This window comes from Microcaecilia unicolor, chromosome 9 (genome assembly GCF_901765095.1).
Source record: "Microcaecilia unicolor chromosome 9, aMicUni1.1, whole genome shotgun sequence".
In the NCBI taxonomy this organism is placed as follows: domain Eukaryota; kingdom Metazoa; phylum Chordata; class Amphibia; order Gymnophiona; family Siphonopidae; genus Microcaecilia; species Microcaecilia unicolor.
Window position 1 is genome coordinate 157,620,800 of NC_044039.1, and position 14,768 is coordinate 157,635,567.

Sequence of the window (14,768 nt, forward strand, 5' to 3'; positions counted from 1 at the left end):
CGGGTGGGTCCAGGAGGGGGGAAGGGATAAATGAGGGGGTAGGGAGACTGTGTGCGACGACAATGGCAGCGTGAGGTGGAGGTGGGGGAGCTTTGGTTTCAACTGAACATGCCCTGGTATTTTCAGCAGAAATGTGAATTTTGGGCCAGTTTTGGTGATGAAACTGAAACCGAAATTTGGTCAGTCTCTAGAATAACATTTTATTCTTTCCAACTGAGCAGAATGTTTGAAAAAGTATACATAAGGAATAAAGAACATCTTTACATTCATCTATTTTGGGGACACAGTAAGGTCAAAAATTTAACGGAATGGGACCAAATTTGGCTTCAAGGATAAACGTGGAGGGGCATAATCGAACGGGGGCGCCCATCTCTAGGGACGGCCCCGTAAGAAGCGTACACGACCGTATTATCGAAACAAGATGGGTGGCCATCTTTCGTTTCGATAATACGGTCGGGACCGGCCAAATCTCAATATTTGGGCTGCCCTTAGAGATGGCCGCCATTGGTTTTCACCTATAATGGAAAATAAGGGCGGCCATCTCAAACCTGGCCAAATCCAAGCCATTTGGATGTGGGAGGAGCCAGCATTTGTAGTGCACTGGTCCCCCTCACATGCAAGGACACCAACCGGGCACCCTAGGGGGCACTGCAGTGGACTTCACAAATTGCTCCCAGGTACATAGCTCCCTTACCTTGGGTTCTGAGCCCCCCAAAACCCACTACCCATAACTGTACAACACTACCATAGCCCTTAAAGGGTAACGGGGGGCACCTAGATGTGGGTAGAGTGGGTTTCGGGTGGGTTTTGGAGGGTTCCCATTTACCACCACAAGTGTAACAGGTGGGGAGAGGATGGGCCTGGGTCCGCCTGCATGAAGTGCACTGCAGTACCCACTAAAAACTGCTCCAGGGACCTGCATAGTGCTATGATGGAGCTGGGTATGACATTTGAGGCTGGCAAAAAAAATGTTTCTAATTTTTTTTTTTTTTTTTTGGGTGGGAGGGGGTTGGTGACCACTGGGGGAGTAAGGGGAGGTCATCCCTGATTCCCTCCGGTGGTCATCTGGTCAATTTGGTCACCTTTTCAAGGCTTGGTCGTCAACAAAAAGGGACCAAGTAAAGTCGGCCAAATGCTCGTCAGGGCCGCCCTTCTTTTTTCCGTTATCGGCCAAGGATGGCCATCTGTTAACCACACCTCTGTCCTGCCTTCGGTACACTGCCGACACGCCCCCTTGAACTTTGGCCGTCCCTGCGACGGAAAGCAGTTGAGGCCGGCCAAAATTGGCTTTCAATTATGCTGATTTGGCTGGCCCTGAGAGAAGGCCGCCCATCTCCCGATTTGTGTTGGAAGATGGGCGCCCTTCTCTTTCAAAAATAAACAGGATAGTAACATAGTAGGTGACGGCAGAAAAAGACCTCTGCCCAACAAAACAGAGAAAAGACACATTATGGGAAAAAAATGGGACAGATCAGACGAGGTTCCAGAGAAATAAAGTCCCTAAAAAATGGCCTTGTGCTTTTCTATGGGAGAACCTCCTGTTGCAGCTGCAGCATAGAAAAAGTATGCACATGAAAAGTTGGTGCCTACTTTTTTGATCTGCACATAGTCATTCCCAGTGGAGTAGTTTGGGTGGAACAGAGATGAGGTTACAATGTGTAGAATACATGCACACATTTATATCTTCAGAGCAGGTATGAATTAGTGCATTGGCATTTGTATACTATTGAGGCTCGATCTGTAGGCTTAAAATAGGTACCTCTTTGGACTTCTCATATAAGTGTTCTGTTATAAAATCAGGGCATATATGGATAAGTTATGGGGAGCCTAACTTTAAACAAATAGTTGCCAGCATGGTTGTTAGTCACACATATATTCAGTGGCACTATTTAAACATTAGCGTTGCTGAATATACAGAAAATGTTAAGTACCGATACTGGCACATATCCTTATATCATCAGGCCTCCAGAAGTTAAGAACTGCTTATTTTGACCTGCCTCTCCCCTCTTCTGTACACTCCCAGTCACAGACACCCAAGGAGGCAACATACGTAGTAGGTGACGGCAGAACGGTCCATCCAGTCTGACCAAGATAAACTCATATGAGCTACTTTATATGTATACCTGACCTTGATTTGTATCTACCATTTTCAGGGCACAGACCGTGGAAGTCTGCCCAGTACTAGCCCCGCCTCCCAACCACCGGTGCTGCCACCCAATCTCCACTAAGCTTCTGAGGATCCATTCCTTCTGAACAGGATTCCTTTATGTTTATCCCACGCATTTTTTAATTCCATTACCGTTTTCATCTCCACCACCTCCTGTGGGAGGGCATTCCAAGTATCCCCCACTCTCTCCGTGAAAAAATACTTCCTGACATTTTTCTTGAGTCTGCCCCCCTTCAACCTCATTTCATGTCCTCTAGTTCTACCGCCTTCCCGTCTCAAAATATGTACTCTAGTTCACAAAATCATTCACGGAGATGCCCCAGCCTACATGTCAGACCTAATAGATTTACCATCCAGGAATGCTAAAAAATCATCCCGCACATTCCTTAATCTTCACTTCCCCAACTGCAAAGGTCTAAAGTACAAACTAACGCATGCGTCAACCTTCTCCTACATGAGCACACAATTCTGGAACGCACTACCAACCAACTTAAAAATGATCTATGACCTAACTAACTTCCGCAAACTACGGAAGATCCATCTCTTCAACAAGGCATACCACAAAGATCAACAAATGTGACCTCCTCCACATATATCCAGAATTGTCCTATAATATTTACTTGTAATACTACTATCATGCTTTATCATTATCATGTTACCCAAGATTCTTCTATAATACTGGGTTTTTTTTATATATTTCCACTATCCAAGATGTATAGTAAGCCACATTGAGCCTGCAAAGAGGTGGGAAAATGTGGGATACAAATGCAATAAATAATAAGTGCATCACTTTGCATTGAATTTTAATTGCCAAGCATTAGACCATTCTTCTATACATGTCTATATGCATCAAAAAACAGACAGATACACATGGAGGGACATTTTTGAAAGGCCTTATAAGCGCCAAAAGAAATGTCCATCTCTCAGCTTGCTGCTCTAACAAGAATGGCCATAATATCTGAAGCTGCCACTGTCACATCTATAGGGAGTGGGAAGGGAGTCAATAACCACTGGGGAATTAAGGAGGAGGGGATCATGCTTTAATCCCTCTAGTGGTCAGTTAGGACACCTTTTTGTGACTCAGTCATGATTGAAATGGGTCCAGATAAAAACGATCCAATTTTTGCCCTAGATGTTTTTATCTTGTTCCATTATCCCTGAAAAATGTCCAAATTCTGGGCCCACCCAAAGTATGCCCCCTTGCGATTTAGATGAACTGTGGAGAAAACCATCTCAAATCTGAATTTCAAAAATAGTGACTTGGACATCTTCCTGTTAAAAAAAAACAACCATCTGCTGCTTTGTGCCGCTTTTGAGACTTTTTCTCCTTTGAAAATGAACGCCATGGTCTGAGTACAATCTCTGCCACTTGTAGCATAAAACAGAGATCTATCCTTCTCAGGTTTAACTTAGGGGTATGTTTACTAAGGAGCGTTAGCATTTTTAATGTGCTTGTAAATTAAAGGCTCGTTAAACGCTAATGCACCTGTAAGTTTCTATGGGCGCATTGGTGTTTAACGCACGTAAACCATTTACGCGCGTTAAAAACGCTAACGCGCCCATAGCGCCGCTTAGTAAACATAGGCGTTATAGAGTTAAGTGCTAAACATCACACTTAACCGGAGAAGTGATAGCTGCCTGCACAGACCCAGATGTTCAATGCCAGTGTCCAGATATGGCCCAGGATTAAATATCTAGGGATAACACTGACCACCACCAGCTGAATATTTACCCCTAAATTAATAAAATAAAACAACAATGAAAAAAGGCAGTACCTTTTTTTATTGGACTAATTTCATGCTGCTTTTTCTTTCTTTCTTTCTTTTTTTTTTTACAAGTTTTCAGAGGCTGAAACCTCCTTCCAAATTGAGAAAGGAGGTTTTGGCTTCTGAAAGCTAGTAAAAAATGTATTAAGATTCATAAAAAAGGTACCACTTTATTTTCTGGTTTATTTTTTTATTTATTTAACATTTAAGGTGGACTAACAAACCTTCAACACTACTTTGTCCTAAATTTAAAAATATTTTTCTACCTTTGTTGTTTGGCTATTTAATTTTTCTAATTGTGCAGGTCCCAGTCTCTGGTTACTGTTTTCCTGTCTTCTCTTAATTCTCCTTCCAGTGGAGGTTCCAAAGTTCATTTTGATGTGGGAGAAAGTATGGGCTAGAGTGAGTAGGGATTGCTCTTGTCCCCACTAGCAACCAACAAAGTAGGCCCGGGAGGGGGGGACTGTCACCAAAGAGTGGTTCCAGAAGAGGGGGCTGACTTAGTATTTTCGGACAATAGAGAGCACAAATTTGGGGACCAGTTTTTGTGTCAAAACTGAAACCAAAACTTGGTCAGCCTCTAATCTAGAGAGCTGAGGGGAAACTTCTATAACACATGTGCTAGATGTAATCTACTTGGACTTCAGCAAAAATTTCACAGAAGACTCTTGGATAAGCTGAAAGGATTTAACTTAAGTTGCAAAGTGCTAAACTAGTTCGGAAACAAGTTGACCAACAGGCAACAAAGGGTGATAGTAAATGTAATTCGCTCGGAGAAAAGGAAGGTGAGTAGTGGAGTGCCTCAGGGGTCAGTACTGGGGCCAATTCTCTTTAATATTTTTGTGAGAGACATTGCTGAAGAGTAGAAGGAAAGGTTTGCCTTTTTGTGGATGACACTAAGATAGCCAATAGAGTGGATACCCTGAAAGAAGTAGAAACCATGATAAGAGATCTCCAAATATTAGAAAAATGGTCAAACATCTGGCAGTTAAAATTTAATTACTTATACTAAGATATATAAACCATGAAAAGAAGTACTATATATTACATTTTTTTGGTTGCAAAAATGTTTAAATTTAAATGCAAAGTGCTCAGTTCACACATCAGTCATTATAAAAGTGACTGGCTGAGTAGAGAACCATCATCGCACTCCTGACGTTCTCAAAGACCCCATATGAGGGCACACATTCAAAACCCTAAGCAAATGTATGACTCAAGGTTTCAACAATGATGCAGAGCAGAAAAAATAATATATGTATATACATGTAATGAATAACGCTCAAATGGTTATACATACAAATAAATCCTAATGAATTTAATGTGGTAATGAATACCACACTACAGTTTTGTCTAGAACATTGTATCTTGTCTGCATTATGCGAAGTCCATCCTGCAATGATCTTACAATTAACGCAGTATCAGTACTTATCTGTATGATCTTAAAGTATTGCTGAGGATGCCGATAAGTACAAGCCTAGGGTTGTTTGTATGAACATGCTAGAGTTCCCATTAGTTATTTCCTCCTGAAGAAGATTATTGAAACTCAGCTGGAGCTGAGAAATATGTTGAAACTCAGCTTGAGTCGCCGAGAAATATATTGAAACTCAGCTTGAGTCTAGGATATACATTTTGGGACTGTTTAATCGTGATAATATTTTCATTTTTTCTTTCATTTATTCATCATAAATTTGAGGGAGCACTATCTGGACTGAGTTTTGTCCCAGGCTTGCACTTCCTGGCGTCCTCAGCAATACTTAAGATCATACAGATAAGTACTGATAAAGCATTAATTGTAAGATCATTGCAGGATGGACTTCGCATAAAGCAGATAATTTATTTATTTTATTTATTTATTGCATTTGTATCCCACATTTTCCCACCTATTTGCGGGTTCAGTGTGGCTTACAATACATTGTGAATGGTGGAAATACATTTTGTTACAACTTGGTTATGGAATACATTGTGAGGAGTTATGCGAAAAATGAATAATGCAAACATGATACAATTTTCTAGACAAAACTGAAGTATTGTACTCATTTTCAGACGCACATATTAGATGCGTGCAGGTCATTACCGCCTGATTACTGCGTGAGACTTTACCACTATGTCAATGGCTAGCGGTAAGGTTTGCCGCACATCCAGTTTTGGCAAAAATTTTGAAAAGGCATTTTTTTACAAGTGCACTGAAAAATAATTCTGTGTGCGACAAAAACACGCGTCTACCGCAGGCCATTCTTCAGCACACCTTTGTAAAAGGGCTCCATAGATATAAGGAGACCAATAATTTTCATTGACCCATTTCTGCACGAAATGGGTCATATGCAAGCGTGCTATGGAGCAAATGTTGCACCCATAGCTATTCCACGTTTTTGCAAAAAGAACCTGTTTTTAAATACAAAACATTTTTTTGTCAAAGCTATGTTGGCTACCGATAACAGGAAAGATGTAGGGACTTGCTGAGGTCGAGGTCTAGAATCCAAACTTTGTTCTAGAATCTGCATGCAGGCTTGTTGTGGCAAACAAGTAAATAAGGCCATTACGTCAAAGGTAACTATATAAAACGTATAACAAAACACAAAGATTCACTCCTGCTATACACTCTGTAGGTAAGTGCAGAACTATGAACTATAGCAAATAGTTTATAAAGTAGCCTCAATAGCCCAGGGAACCATTAATTAGGACTCCACTGAATTAGCCAGCATCATAGGCTCCTCCTGCCTTCCGAAAAAACCCACAGATAACAAAAAAACTCCCTATCTTGGGGAGAAAAAGATACTGTGAACAAAAAACGGAAAGCGGGGTATTCTAATTTATTATTAAGATGTCAAAGTAAATGCACCACACTACAGAGAGTATTAAATGGAAGTAAAGAATTTATGTAGTCACTTAATAAACCTCTTAATAGTGTGAATTGAAAATATTTTTTGAAATGAAACACAGTTGCATAGTAGACTAATCGACTAGAATCGACTAGAATCAACTCCAACACTCAAAAACCATCACTTATCTTGAGACGTAGATTTTTTGCCTCTTCTGAAGACAGAGTAACCTTTCAGCGTGGGTAATACTGAAAAAGTATTTTTCTCACTCGCAGTGTCTTACAAAGGATTCAACTTTATAACCGGAGTAATGTGTAACTGAAAGTAATGAACCAGTTATTTGGAATTCTTAATTGTTGACATCATGGAATCAGGTTACTCTGTCTTCAGAAGAGGCAAAAAATCTACGTCTCAAGATAAGTGATGGTTTTTGAGTGTTGGAGTTGATTCTAGTCGATTAGTCTACTATGCAACTGTGTTTCATTTCAAAACAATTTTTCAATTCACACTATTAAGAGGTTTATTAAGTGACTACATAAATTCTTTACTTCCATTTAATACTCTCTGTAGTGTGGTGCATTTACTTTGACATCTTAATAATAAATTAGAATACCCCGCTTTCCGTTTTTTGTTCACAGTATCTTTTTCTCCCCAAGATAGGGAGTTTTTTTGTTATCTGTGGGTTTTTTCGGAAGGCAGGAGGAGCCTATGATGCTGGCCAATTCAGTGGAGTCCTAATTAATGGTTCCCTGGGCTATTGAGGCTACTTTATAAACTATTTGCTATAGTTCATAGTTCTGCACTTACCTACAGAGTGTATAGCAGGAGTGAATCTTTGTGTTTTGTTATACATTACTGCACTCCAGACAATTTAAGATTTTATAACTATATAAAACGGAAAAAAATGCTTGAATAGGTATAGCTTCTAAGATTTAAAAAAAATTAGTAGTATCTTTTGTGTATGATCTCCCTTCTTTAACGAAAGGTTGTAGAAAACGGCCTTATTAGAGACAACGGCTCTAATAAGGAATTGTTAGAAGCAACTATTGGACAGCCTGGTGGAAATTTGGCAAGTTTATGGATTTTAGGGACTGTGTAGAACAATGGTACAACCAGATGTTCTTTATTTAAAAAATACAAATTCCTTTTGGGTAAGAAAACCCTCTTGTAGACCTATTCTTGTTCTTTCTTTGATAAGTGTAGCTAGCTCCGAAGTAGGGTCCTGGGATAATGGACTGTATGTACTATTGTCACTGAGTTGTTGCTCTATTTCTGATTCATAATAAGCACGATCCAAGATAACAACAGCGCCTCCTCTGTCTGCTCTTCTGATTGATGGATCCTGGCGTAAATTCCTTAGTGCTAGCTTTTCAGACTTTGATGAATTATTAGCTTCATGATAATGAATGCAGTCCTGAGAGATGTCTTGTAATACTAATTTTTTGAAGGTGGATAATAATGGGTCTAACTGCCCGGGCGGTATCCAAGTGGATTTGTTTTTATAGATCTATCTAATGTTACTTCTTTATCATGAAAATAAAGCTTCAAAGATAGTGTACGTATGAAATGTTGTATATCTATATGAAATTGGAAAAGGTCGAATTTGCTGTAAGGTACAAATGATAATCCTTTTGTTAGTACCTGTCGCTCCGGTGTAGTAAGTTGCCTGAAGGAAAGATTATAAATTATCTCCTCCACTGCTCCTGGGATCAAGTTTGGGGGCGAGTGTTTTGTGTCCCTCGGTATTTTTTTTTCCTCTTGTTCTTCTGTGACTGCTTCAGCCTCCGTGTAAAAAATCTTGTCTGGGATTAAATTAATCCCCTGATCCTGATAAAGACAAGTGGGGTTTATCTAAGGACCCTTCAACTTGCTTTTTAAATTGTTCTTTGTCTTCTTTGGACTGTGTATACATCCATCTATATACTCTGTTCGTTTTGTAATCTTCTTCATCCCTTGAAAGATTTTTTTAGATTTCTGCTTTTGTAATTGCTCTCTAAACTTTTCTATATTCTCTTTAATTTCCTGATGTTGTTTTTCTAATGAATCATGACCCAACGTTGTGCATAAAAAAAAAAACATTTCTGTTGTTATTTTTTATCTATTAATTCCTGTTTGCTTTTTTCAATAATAAGAAGCATGAAATCTAGTGAGCAATGATTCAGAATCATGTTCCATTTATTGATAAACTCTTCATCTGTTTTAAACACTTGGGGTCCCGCATTCATCCATAGCACGTGAGGTATCCATTCATTATTTCAATAATTGATTAGGGAAGATCCATTGACTTCCAATTTGTTAAATTGTCAAGCTGTTGAGTGGAAAGCGGACTTGATTTTACAGCTCCAAACATCATCATGCCTTTTTGAAAGTATCCCTAGATTTGACTACACAGCTTTGGCGAGCAAATGGAGAGAAGTCACTTAGAAAAATGTCTGAGGAATGCATAGACTTGGATTAAGAATATGTCCTTATGGGGGATTACAATATGCTTATGCGACTGTTTATTGCACCGCAATTAGTCCGCAGAGCTAGCATGACCCACTCTTCCTGTTGCCCAAAGTATTCTTCTCTAGATGTATCCATGGGCCACGTTTTGGCATTTGCAAGCAAATACATTTGTTTTGGAGGCAACTGTTAACACAGATCTTAAGTGTTTGGGGATGCACTTGTTTGATTCAATCTAAATTACTGTTTTTGATATTTCAGTTCACCTCATCAGCCCCAAAAGGCCTTAGGGAATTTCTACAGCATCTGTTTTGATGGGGAAAAAAAAAGACTATACAGTTTTATTGGTTATCATCAGAAGCACATGTATTGCCTCACTGGTGATCTTAAATGATACAATTGCTCTTAATGAAGCATCAATTTGTAAGCAATTTGGACTCTAAACCAGGCAAAGCTTTTAGTTGAATTTAATTTGGAAACCTTTTTGAACCTCATTGCCACACGTAGCATGCAGCAGATTATTGAATTTGTGATTTACTTAGGATTTTTTTTTCTTAATGCAGAGACACTGTACATTTCCTTTGCTAAGCAGCGGGAGGGGGAAATGATGAAAAACCAACTTTGAAGAAGAAACCCCTATAAATATTCTTTCAAAGGGAGAGCCCTTGGCCTGACATGGGGTCGCTCTGCAAGGAAACAGAAGAGTCTGGAGGGACAGCCGACAGGAACCTATTCTGCACATTCTTGACCCTTCCACTGTACTTGCAAAAAAAAAAAAAAAAGCTTCTTAAACTCAACTGTAACTTCCATCAGGACACCTTAAAGGCAAAACTTAAACTTAGATTGTGAGCCCACTAGGGTCAGAGAGAGAGTAGCTTCATGTAATATATCTTAAACTGCCTTCCATTACCTTACTTGGTCTTATATTTTGCTGTGCTTATTGTTCTTGTTGTTATCACATATGTTGACTAATAAACATAATTAAACATACAAGCAAACATTAGGGGTTTTAGATGATAACATTTATGATTTTAAGAAAAGTTTGGAGATGTGCAGTGTGGAATGTTAGGTACAAGGTATCTGATTGGCTGAGCTAGGTCACATGGGGATCTGTGTTTATTAATGGGGAAATGCAGGGAAGCAGGAGAAGACGGTTGGGCTGGAGAGAGAAAGGTTGGATGTGAAAAGGTGGAGTTGTCTGCCAGTCTTTAGGGAAAATATAATTTGTGTATTAGGGTGAGAAAATTGACAGAAATATTAAAGAACTAGTAAAAAAAAAAAAGCCCATTTCTGAAAGAAATTAAATGGGCGCTAGCAAGGTTGTCCTCTAATGGCAATTATGTTTTTAAGGGAACTGTTAGGAGAGAGTATGTGTGAGAGAGTGAATGAGTATGTGTCAGAGAGTATGTGTGAGAGAGAAAGTGTGTGTCAGAGATTGAGAGTGTGTGATTAAGAGAGAGACAGAATGTGTGTGTCTGTCTGTGTCAGTGAGAGTGTAGTGTGTGTCCGGTGTGCACCAATTATGCTCTCTCCCCTGTATAATTATGGTACAGCCAGAGACCCCCCCACTGGAATGGTGGAGGGCCCAGTCATAGAGCTCAGGCCATTACAGACCTTGGCTGAGTCAGAAATCTGATGGCTGACATAACTGGGAGCTTCCTGGAAAAGTATGGCCTAGTTTGTAGCCCAGATTGAGGCCTAAAAGTTAAGTCAATAGATATGGAAACAAAATGGAGGATTTCAACACAAAATGGAAGCCCGTATCTGTTACAAAGTGGAATTTTCTCTAATGTAAGTTAGAAAAACAAGTTGAGAAATAAGTGAGTCATAGCAGGTGCAAAGAAAATAGGGAACTAGCTGTTCCAGAGAGGAGGGAGACTTCCTGTGAGCAGGATTGTGGTCAGCTGGTGTGAGAAAGGAAAGACGTAGCAAGATAGAAGCTACTCATTAGCATGAGCCAATCAGTGACAACCATGACATTAGCATAGATCCAATCAGGTATATCTACTGTCATATTATCCATATCCTGAGGGCGCCTATAAAATTCAGGGTAGTTCCTGGTTTAAGTTAGAGAGAAAAGGGTTGGCACTCTCTCTCCAAGGGAAACCAATGTGTCCAGCAGAATTAACAAATTACCTAATTGCTTTCCCTTGTAAAACCTCTAATTGGTGAAAGAAATTATAAAACATTAGCAAATAATTAACACCTGTTTGCAGCTTATTATATTCCTATAATTAATTGATTGTACATGCCTGTTGTCAATCACTGATTTGACTTATACCTTGGCAAATAAACTCCTCATTCCAAATGATGATTTGTGGGCTTCACTTAATGATCAAAGGCTGTAAGTATAAATGCATTGTATAACTTGTAATCTAAATCCAGTTTGTCATAAGGCTGGTATCTTTTCCTTAGACCTAACGTCTCCCTTAGAGGCAATAACTCCTTGAGTACCCCAGTACTAGTGTTATTTAGAGATGGAGTCAGATTAAGGTCACTCCAGCCTTCTTGGGGGCTAGGGACCCCTAAATTCTCAACATTGGTGACCCACCGTTCGATTTAAACACGCCATGAGAATTTTTGTCAAAGTGGGGGTTGATTCTAGCTCTTGACTAAAATTCTGTTGTTTTATCTTCCAATTGATTGCTGTCCCTCATAGAGATCTGGGCTCCTTTCCTCTGATTCTGTTTCTGGCCATTATTGATTTCTCCCCATCCCTGTTAGAAACTTTCCTGATGTGTTTTTGTGAAAGATTTACAATTCCTTGCCAGCTTCTTAGCTGCACGTTGCCATTTCCTGCTTCGCATTTAAAACTGCGTAGTAAGTCTTGCTTCCTTATTTTTCTGTTACTGCCAGGCTGTATGGGCACTTTTCCTCCCCCCCCCCCTTCCTTCCTGTCATATAGCTTTATACTTGATAAACCACACTTATTTCTATGCCTGCCTGCTTTGGGAACCCCCGTCTGAAACTTTCATGACATTAGAAATCTCCGCTTGGGAAGTCCCGGTCTGTATTCCGTCTCTGTTCCCCGTAGCCACTTTGGCTGCACTTCCGAGTTTAATTTTCGCTGCATAGCATAATTTTTGGCTGAAGTTATAAACTGCTCTTTTATTTTTGCTTTCTAATACTGTTTCTGAGACTTTCAGAATTAAAACTCAGAGACAGGTTTTTTTTTGTTTTTATGCTGCAAGAGACAGCCTGGTAGATCTTATCGTGTTCCACAATGTGGTTATAAAGTTTTAAAAGTTTGCTTCTTTTCCCTTCATAGATGAGGTCTCAATACTAAATCTTATCTCTATTTCTCCTGCGTAGTCCCTTTTCTTTTTTTTACTGCGACATTTTTTCACTTCCCCTTTTCTCGCTTGGGCGGTTCCCTGGTAGGGATCTCCGTGACTTTTTTATTTTAGTGACTTTACACTGTTCATTAAAACTGCTTTCCTTTTAATGTTTTTTTTGCAGCCCTATGTTACCTAACTTAATTTCTAAACTTTTTTCTGTTGTACTCCTGTAGAAACTGTTTCTAAGATGTTCATTATTGCTTGGCAACAGTTTCCGCTACTTGTTTCCTGTTTCACTGTTCTATTGGCAGTCTGTCAGCCTGATTTCAATTTCTCCCTTACATTTTATTTTTCAAGTGGGTAGAGCCCCTGCTATTGCTGCATGTGTTTTATGGTTTCTGCATTTATCCCTTAGCTGGTGATTGTTTTAGCAGTTTTTTCAGCAGGTGCCTAGCCGTCCTTCATATTAACACTTTCTTCTCTTACTTACTCTCCTCCAGCACTGCCCCTCCCTTTCTTGATGGTTGCTCTGTCTCAGTCTCTAGTGGTCTTACATTTTTTTTCCCTTGCTATCCTTTATTTTAGCTTAAATAAGACTTGCTCACCATGCTGTTACAGGGCTTTCAAAATTTATTTTGTGTATATCTCATGGACTACTTATTGATTGCTATGCTAAATCCATTTCTCTGAACTATCTGCCAGCGTTAAGTTTAGCTCAGCCTTATACAACTGCTTACTCATTGGTTAGCAATGCTTGTCTATCAATCTCTAAGTCCCACCCACTTCCCCATTTTCTGCATGTCAGATATTTTTCAGACTTTTATGCTTGCACTGCGGTGCTCAAGTTTTGTGTTTTAATTTGTGGTCATAGCTGCACAACCTTTTTATTTCTCCACTTTATCTTTAAATAAAAATGCTTTCCTGTTGTATTACAGGTATAGCTGTATGAATGAATTTGTCTTTATTGTTCGTCCCGGCCTTGCTCATATTTTTTTGTCACTGCTCCTCTTTAATGCTCTTGAGTTTCCTTCTCGTGGTTTGTTGAGTGGAAAATATATTGTCTAGTGAATGATGAACGTGAAATTTTTCACATTTTTGGTTCTGGCTAATGTGTTCCAACTAATGGCTCCTTTATGGTTGTACCTTCCCCCATGAGCTTATATGTATTTTGTTTTGCTTTAAAATATTTGTTTCTTTTTTATTCTCTCTTATTTTACCACCTCTGAAGTAGGTTTCAGAGGCTTTTCTCTGGGGTATGCTATACTTTTGTTTATTTTCTTATGTACCAGTGTCACGCTATAACCATTGGCTTTGATATCGATGCCTGGGGCTTACACCCATCGAAGGTGACCCTTCAATGGATGACGGTATCTCAATTAGTAGGAGCAGACTTCCATTCCATTGTCGGAGTGGCCTGCGGATTCGGCATTATTGCCCACGTAGGAGTTGCTTGTACACATGACCGCTGAGGACAATAAAGAGACGTCTAAGACTTTGGTTGTGATTGTGTACAGGTTGACTGGGGCATTCAATATTCTTGGATGGTTAGTTTTAAACGAGAGGTTTCCTAACTTTTCAATGTTCTAGCATGGTTAGTCGTACACGAGAGGTTCCCTAACCACAAATTTTTGAGTGGGTTGTTGTACACGAGAGGTTCTCAAACCACTGCAGGTCCCTGGGGGGGGTTAGTCGCACACGAGAGGTTCCCTAACCTGCGGAAACCCTTTGGACCACTGCTCTTCAACTCAGGAGACCTTATTCGCTGGTTTTTTTAGTTCTTTTTGGGAGTGTTTGCAATGTCCCTTTTTAGGGGCTCTATCATGAGCTGGAGCTCATAGCTAAGTACTTGAAACAGTTCTTGGCAGGCAGGGAAACCGGGTTTCTTTATGCTTTTAGAAGCACACTCTGGGGAGTAGTTTTCATTAATTGGGGGTAGAGTAGTATAAATATATAATAGCTGACACTAAGTATTTCTTCACTTATACACTGACTCTCTAGGTACATTTCTGTTTGCTGTTTTTGTCTTGCTTTCTCCTAATGTCACTTGCGGTTAAAGTGTTGAGCTTTCCGCCAATTGGTAATTTTTATTTTAGGTCCCTATGTTGGAGTACATTAGCAGATGCGTGAGTATGAATGTGTTATGTCTTTGCATGTTCTACTATCAGGATAATCATTGCATGTTTTTGTAAACTGTTAGCACATTATCATTTCTAGATCTCCCTGCTATCTCTGAAGCTGCCTTGTACCAGGTTCTAGGTTTGGTCAATTATTACTCTAGTTCATTTTTCTATAG